This window comes from Helobdella robusta (genome assembly GCF_000326865.2).
Source record: "Helobdella robusta unplaced genomic scaffold HELROscaffold_89, whole genome shotgun sequence".
Classification (NCBI taxonomy): Eukaryota; Metazoa; Annelida; class Clitellata; order Rhynchobdellida; family Glossiphoniidae; genus Helobdella; species Helobdella robusta.
The window spans coordinates 59922-66207 of NW_008705506.1; positions in this window are offsets into that span (position 1 = coordinate 59922).

A 6286-nucleotide genomic window follows, 5' to 3' on the forward strand; every position below is an offset into this window, starting at 1 on the left:
TATTTGTTTTATAAATCTAAACACTCAATTACTATTCCTCCTATTATCTTACCTGATTCTAAAACTCTTGATGTCTCTCATAAGTTTCGTAGTCTAGGTTTTATCTTTGATTCTACTATGTCTCTCTCTTCTCAGATTAATAGTGTTGCTAGAAGCTCTTACTTTCATCTACGTAGAATAAAAAAACTTTTGCCTTTTCTTGATGATCCTACTCTTCTCCTTCTTGTTACTTCGTTAGTCTTATCTAGGATTGATTATTGTAACTCGCTCTACTATGGTCTTCCTGACTCTATACTCTATCCTTTAAGTAAAGCTTTTAACTCTGCTGCTCGTCTAGTTGCTCGTGCCCCTTTCTTTTCTCATATATCTCCATATCTTGTTCTCTTGCACTGGCTACCTATAAAATATAGAATAATTTTTAAAATTTGCACGTTCGTGTATAAGTCTCAATCTAAATTATTTCCTAAGTACTTATCAGATATATTAATTGAACCTAAACGCCCCGGTTTACGATCGTCTTCTTCTTCTCGCTTTTTCTTAACTCGTGTTAAACACTCTTTTGCCAAATCTGCTTTTGCTTTTTCTGGTCCTTTTCTCTGGAACTCTCTGCCTACTTCTCTAACTATTTCTCCATCGCTTGCGAAGTTCAGAGCGGATCTCAAGACCCATCTGTTTTCAAAATTCATTGAGGAGCGCTGTTGAACATCGCGGAAATAGCGCTTTATAAGCTAATTGATTGATTGATTGATTGATTGATTGTTGTATAAATAACTAGTCAGGTCACAGATGGAATATGCAGCAGCAGTGTGGTCTTCATGGACCCTCGTGAGATTGAAGCAATAGAGCGAGTTCAGAGAAGGGCAACCAAAAGGGTGAGGGAATGTTCTCAAATGAAATATGCAGATCGTTTGAGGTACCTAAAACTGCCAACATTAAAATACAGAAGAGTACGTGGTGATTTGATCAAGCTATACCATGCAATGCATGCAAAAGATAGAAGAGGATTCCCTGATATACCAAGAGTAGATCATCGTACAAGAGGTCATAGTCTGAGAATCAACACTTTGCCATTTAGTAGCAATTTGAAAAAATACTATTGGTACATCAGAATATTAAACATTTGGAACGGTTTGAATGAGGATGTTGGATGGTGCCTTGATGAATGTTGGTTTTAAATTTGATTGGAAAGCTAACATTGGTTTATAGATTGTTAATTAATAATTTAACTTTAAACTTTTTTTTATCATTATTTATGTTTTTATTCTTATCTATTATTTTTATTTATTATTATGTTATATTTTATTTGATTTACGTAAAAATGACATTATACAATTTATGTTTATTGATGTGGGCCTAGGGACATTATGTTTTGCCCATTTTTGTTCTTGATAATAATAATAATTAAGCATATATAAAAAGGGTCAGACCTAGCGGGAAAATTTCAAATGAATTTATTATAATATTTGAGCTTTTCAATTCGTCTATCAAGTTGTTATTAACATTTTGAAAATACTTTGATAGACTTTTTCTAAAATTATCGATTGTTTATTGTTGTTACGTGTTGTATATTGTTTCAGGGACGAAATGGAAAAGCATTTTGACAACACATGCTTATTAATTTAACGAGCCTGACATAGTGGACACAGAGCATTTGGCACCTTGCCAAAACGACAGAGGTTGGTGTTTGTTGGAAGTTGTTAAATAAGAGCCTTCCTGAAAATTTTGAATAAAACCTCTGGTAGGCCTTCTGTGAACTTCGACCATTGACTTATGTGGATTTCTGGAATATGATCTTTAATCGCTTTAACTAACATCCATTGACATTGAAGTGATGATAGATGAACATAATTGGACTTTTGTTGACCCGCCAATAGTGCTTTAAGAGTTGGTTTTATTTCAGCTGATTCAGGAAGGATGTTGTCTATTTTGATGTAACTGTTGAAAGACTCTTATTGTAAACATTTTATTTTTTCATTGGCATGCGTTTTGAGGTAACATCGAAGTTTGACTCTTAACGCTTCTGTGTAACTCTTTAATGATCTGATATTCAATCTTTCCGATTTAAAAGGGAGTGATAGATATTCCGACACGCAGCTGCTAATTGGCAAGGCCAACCGATTCTAACCGATTCAGCAATCAATGGATCCAGATTGTTGCCTATCCAAGTCAACGGAATGTCGTAAATGCGAAAATCGAATGCCAATTGGGATGGGATGTATTGCCTTAATATTTACAATTTCTATTGTGGCGTTGTGTCCAGCCCATTTATAACCGACAACATGTGTTGGAGTTTATCGATAAGTAACTTTTTCGCTCTTGAGTCACGTCCTTCAAAATCTTAAATTTTTCCCAGGTATTCGAAAGACCATTAAGTTCAACGTCAGGTTGTGCTTTATTATCGATGGTCAACCTTGGGAGAAACTGTTCGTATATGCCATTTTTCTTTCCATGCCAATGGCGCAACATTTGTCAATCCTCATACTCATTCCGGTTGCTTTGCACCAAGCTAGGTTCATATTAATTAATTTTTGGACACTCTCAGTGCTGTTGGCAATGATGGCCGTGTCATCGGCAAACTGAAGTCACGCTCTGGTTTTTAGATTAGTGGTGGGTCTCCATATGTAGCCACACTGTTGAAATTCTTTTTTTTTCGATTAGTTTCTTCAACAGATTGAAACACAGATTGAACATCAGGGGGGAAACGGGATCATCTTGAAGGACCCCACTTTTAACCGGAATGGGAGGAGTTAAGGGTTAGGAGTTAAACTTTTGCAACCAGAGATAGAGATTGAATAATCGGCATAAATATTATTTATTACATTTTTAATCTGAGGAGGAATGTGATGATAATCTAGCGTTGAAGAGATGCGGTTGTGGCTGACTTTTCCAAACCCTTACGAAGATCTAAGAGCGTGACGATGATGGTACGTTGGTGTCTCTTAGCATTGTTGATCATGTGCGTTAACACCAGGATGTGTTCAGCCAAACCGTCAACTCTAGGATAGAACCCTTTTTGAACGTTTTTATTTATTAATTTATTTGTCTCAAGAAAGCTCTACATTCTATTGTTGATGAACGATGAAAATATTTTGTATTGTGTTGGTTGCAGCGTTATTGGGCAAAAGTTCGATGGGTTGTTGGTATCACCTTTTTTGTGAATTTTTATCGTAAATCCTTTTTCCCAGCATGAAGGAATTAAAGAAGATTGCCAACATTGGATTAATAGACGATGGAGAATAGTTCTGAGAATTGGGCTTTTTTTGAATGGTATTATTGAGATCTGGTCTAGTGGACATGGGGATGGTTTTGATTTATATTTTTGAATAATTTTTGAGATTTCGTTGTAGCTGTGAGGATCTGTGTTGCAAGATGTTGGCGGCGTTGATAGTTTTGGGATCCAGTTTAGCAGCTGTTGCTTGTTTTTGTAAGTGTCGTTTTGGATGGAGTGAAAGTAGTTTTTGCAGACGGTGACGCTGTATGATGGGCTCAAACTTTTAGTTGAACTAAAAACTTTTTTGCAAAACCACCAAAATCGTTGTTTGAGTTGGCTTGTTGGTTGTGTTGTTTAGTTGAATAATAATAACAATAATAATAATAATAACAACAACACCATCAACAACAACAGCAATAATAATAATAAAAACTCTAACCTTTTTATTTTCATCGTAAAAACATACATGAAATGATAGAAACAATAATTGACAATGGTAATCAAAATTACAAATATATATATATATATATATATATATATATAGTAAAATGTCATGAAATAATCTCTGAAGCTCGTCATCTTATAAATAAAATGGGTACCACGAGAGCAGATTAGTCCTAAATGGTTCATTTAATTTGCATATGTAAATACTATATGACGACGAAATTGCTGCATAAATAAGGTTGTTGATAAAATCATAAGTTTACATTAAGTTAATGAGAGACAAATCTAAAGTATTAAAACTACCTAAAGGGGATATTTCAAATGTATTAATTATAACGTTAAAGTGTTTATAACTATCGATCAAATTATTTTGCAAATTATGGGAGTACTCTGCCATTTTATAGTCCTTTAATTTCAGAAAGTTTGTTTCATGGCAAACCGTGCGCTCCAAAATTTCAATGTTTCTATCGCAAAGTAGTGCGATATCAGGACGTAGCGTCTTGAAGAGGCAGGATAGTGGCTGATATTTATCTTGATCCGCGTCTGCATATATGGAGACATTGGGGCCTGCACATGATTTCAACCTGTCCAATATTAATGAGAGAATTTGTTGTAACGTGTTGTAAATCGTTACATCTTTCGGTTACATTATAAATCTTTTTGTTCAGTGACCTCTAAAAGACAGGCTCAGAAGATGACAAAAAACAAACCGTGGATAACTAAAGAATTTTAAAAAATGTTAAAAAAGAAGAAAATGTTATATAAAAAATATCTAAAGCACACATCGTCAGACAACTTTACAGCACTCAAATCATGCAGCAAATTATGCAACAAGATCAAGTGCCAGTTGAAAAGACAATATTATTTTAATCTTCTACAACAAAGCAATGGCGACAGCAAGAAAACATGGTCAATCATCAATTCTTTAACGAAACGAAATAACAAAAAAACATCAACAATTCAATTAACTTTAAATGATGATCCAATTGATAATCCTAAAACTATCCTCAATAATTATTTCATCAATCTGGCCTCAGACATGCAGCAATCATTTGTAGAAGACACAAGATGGAAAAATTATCTTCAAAATGGATCAGTAAATTTATTTTTTTGTAACCGTGTTTATATATATAAAATATTTTTGATAACGGCAAAGATTGGAAGGTTATGGCAGGTATGGATGGCATGAGAAATTACCCATCGTTCATAAAAGATACATAAAAAAGACCCGCCTTTATAATGTAGTCGGTATCGGCAGACACCGTTCATGGTTAGACTGACTGTAAAAAGAATGCGAGTTTAAATAGTTAACGGACGAGCTTGTTTACGCGTAAAGCTTCTGATTTTTCAACAATCCCAGATTTGGCTCAACGTGTTACTTGGCTCGCCGATATAACTCACATTAAGATATGTTAATAAGTAAACTTTCTGGCACGCCTGCACAATTTTACAGTATTAAAGGAGGTGATTTCAAAGCAAGACAAATTGTTTGTACAGCGAGAGACATCCAACTGATCACTGGATGTGGCCTGTTTCTCGAGTGTCAGGAAGTTACTACTACCTTCAAATAGACTACTAAATAAAAACAACAATCATTATAATTATAACAACAACAATTACGACAACAGCAATAATTATAACAATGTTATCACCTACAATATTGATGATGTAAACAACAATCATACCAATAGTGACAACCTTAACAACGACATCAACAACACCAACAACAACATCAACAATAACAACAACAGTGCCAACACTGTAGATACCAATGCTACAACCCACAGCGCAAATATCCGTTGCAATTGGAACATCATCAATAGTGACAACCCTAACAACAACATCAACAACAACATCATCAACAACAACAACAGCATCAACAATAACAACAACAGTGCCAACACTGTAGATACCAACGCCACAAACCACAGCGCAAATATCACTTGCAAATGGAACATCATCACAAGAAGCAAGAAGAACCACAGCGATGATAATAATAATAATAACGTTAACAATAATAATAATAATAACGTTTTTAAATATTTTCAAAATAATATTAATAATATGTAGTTAATTAAATAAATTAATTCGCGCTTCTCTGCTCAGCGTTGATATTTACCTTAACAACCAAAATATAAACAATCTTGCCGTCAAAATTTTAAAAATCGCGTTTTATATTGTTTATAGTTATTAAATTTATTTTATTTGTTTTCTGTTTTAATTAAATAATTTATATAAATTAATAATTACTTGTTCTTTTTTATCAAATATCTTACATACCTTATGCTTTTATATAATGCACTGAAGATTAGTTATCTATAACTCGAAATAGCTATTTGCAAATTTATTTAGTAAAAATTTTTAAAAAACAATAAAATGTCTAATTTCTCTGAAATTAATAAATTAAAAAGAAATATAAAAAAGTTGAACAATGTTGAAAGTAGTGTTGAATTTTTGAAATGTTTCGTTAACAACAGTCTGTTACCAAAATAGATATATATATATATATATATATTGTTGGGTAGCAATGGACTCTTTCTCGCGAGCTATGTCGCACTGTTATCGCAAGAGAAAAACGTGTCCAATATGCGGTTTACCTCGGGGCAGGTGTTGTATATATTTAGGAACGAG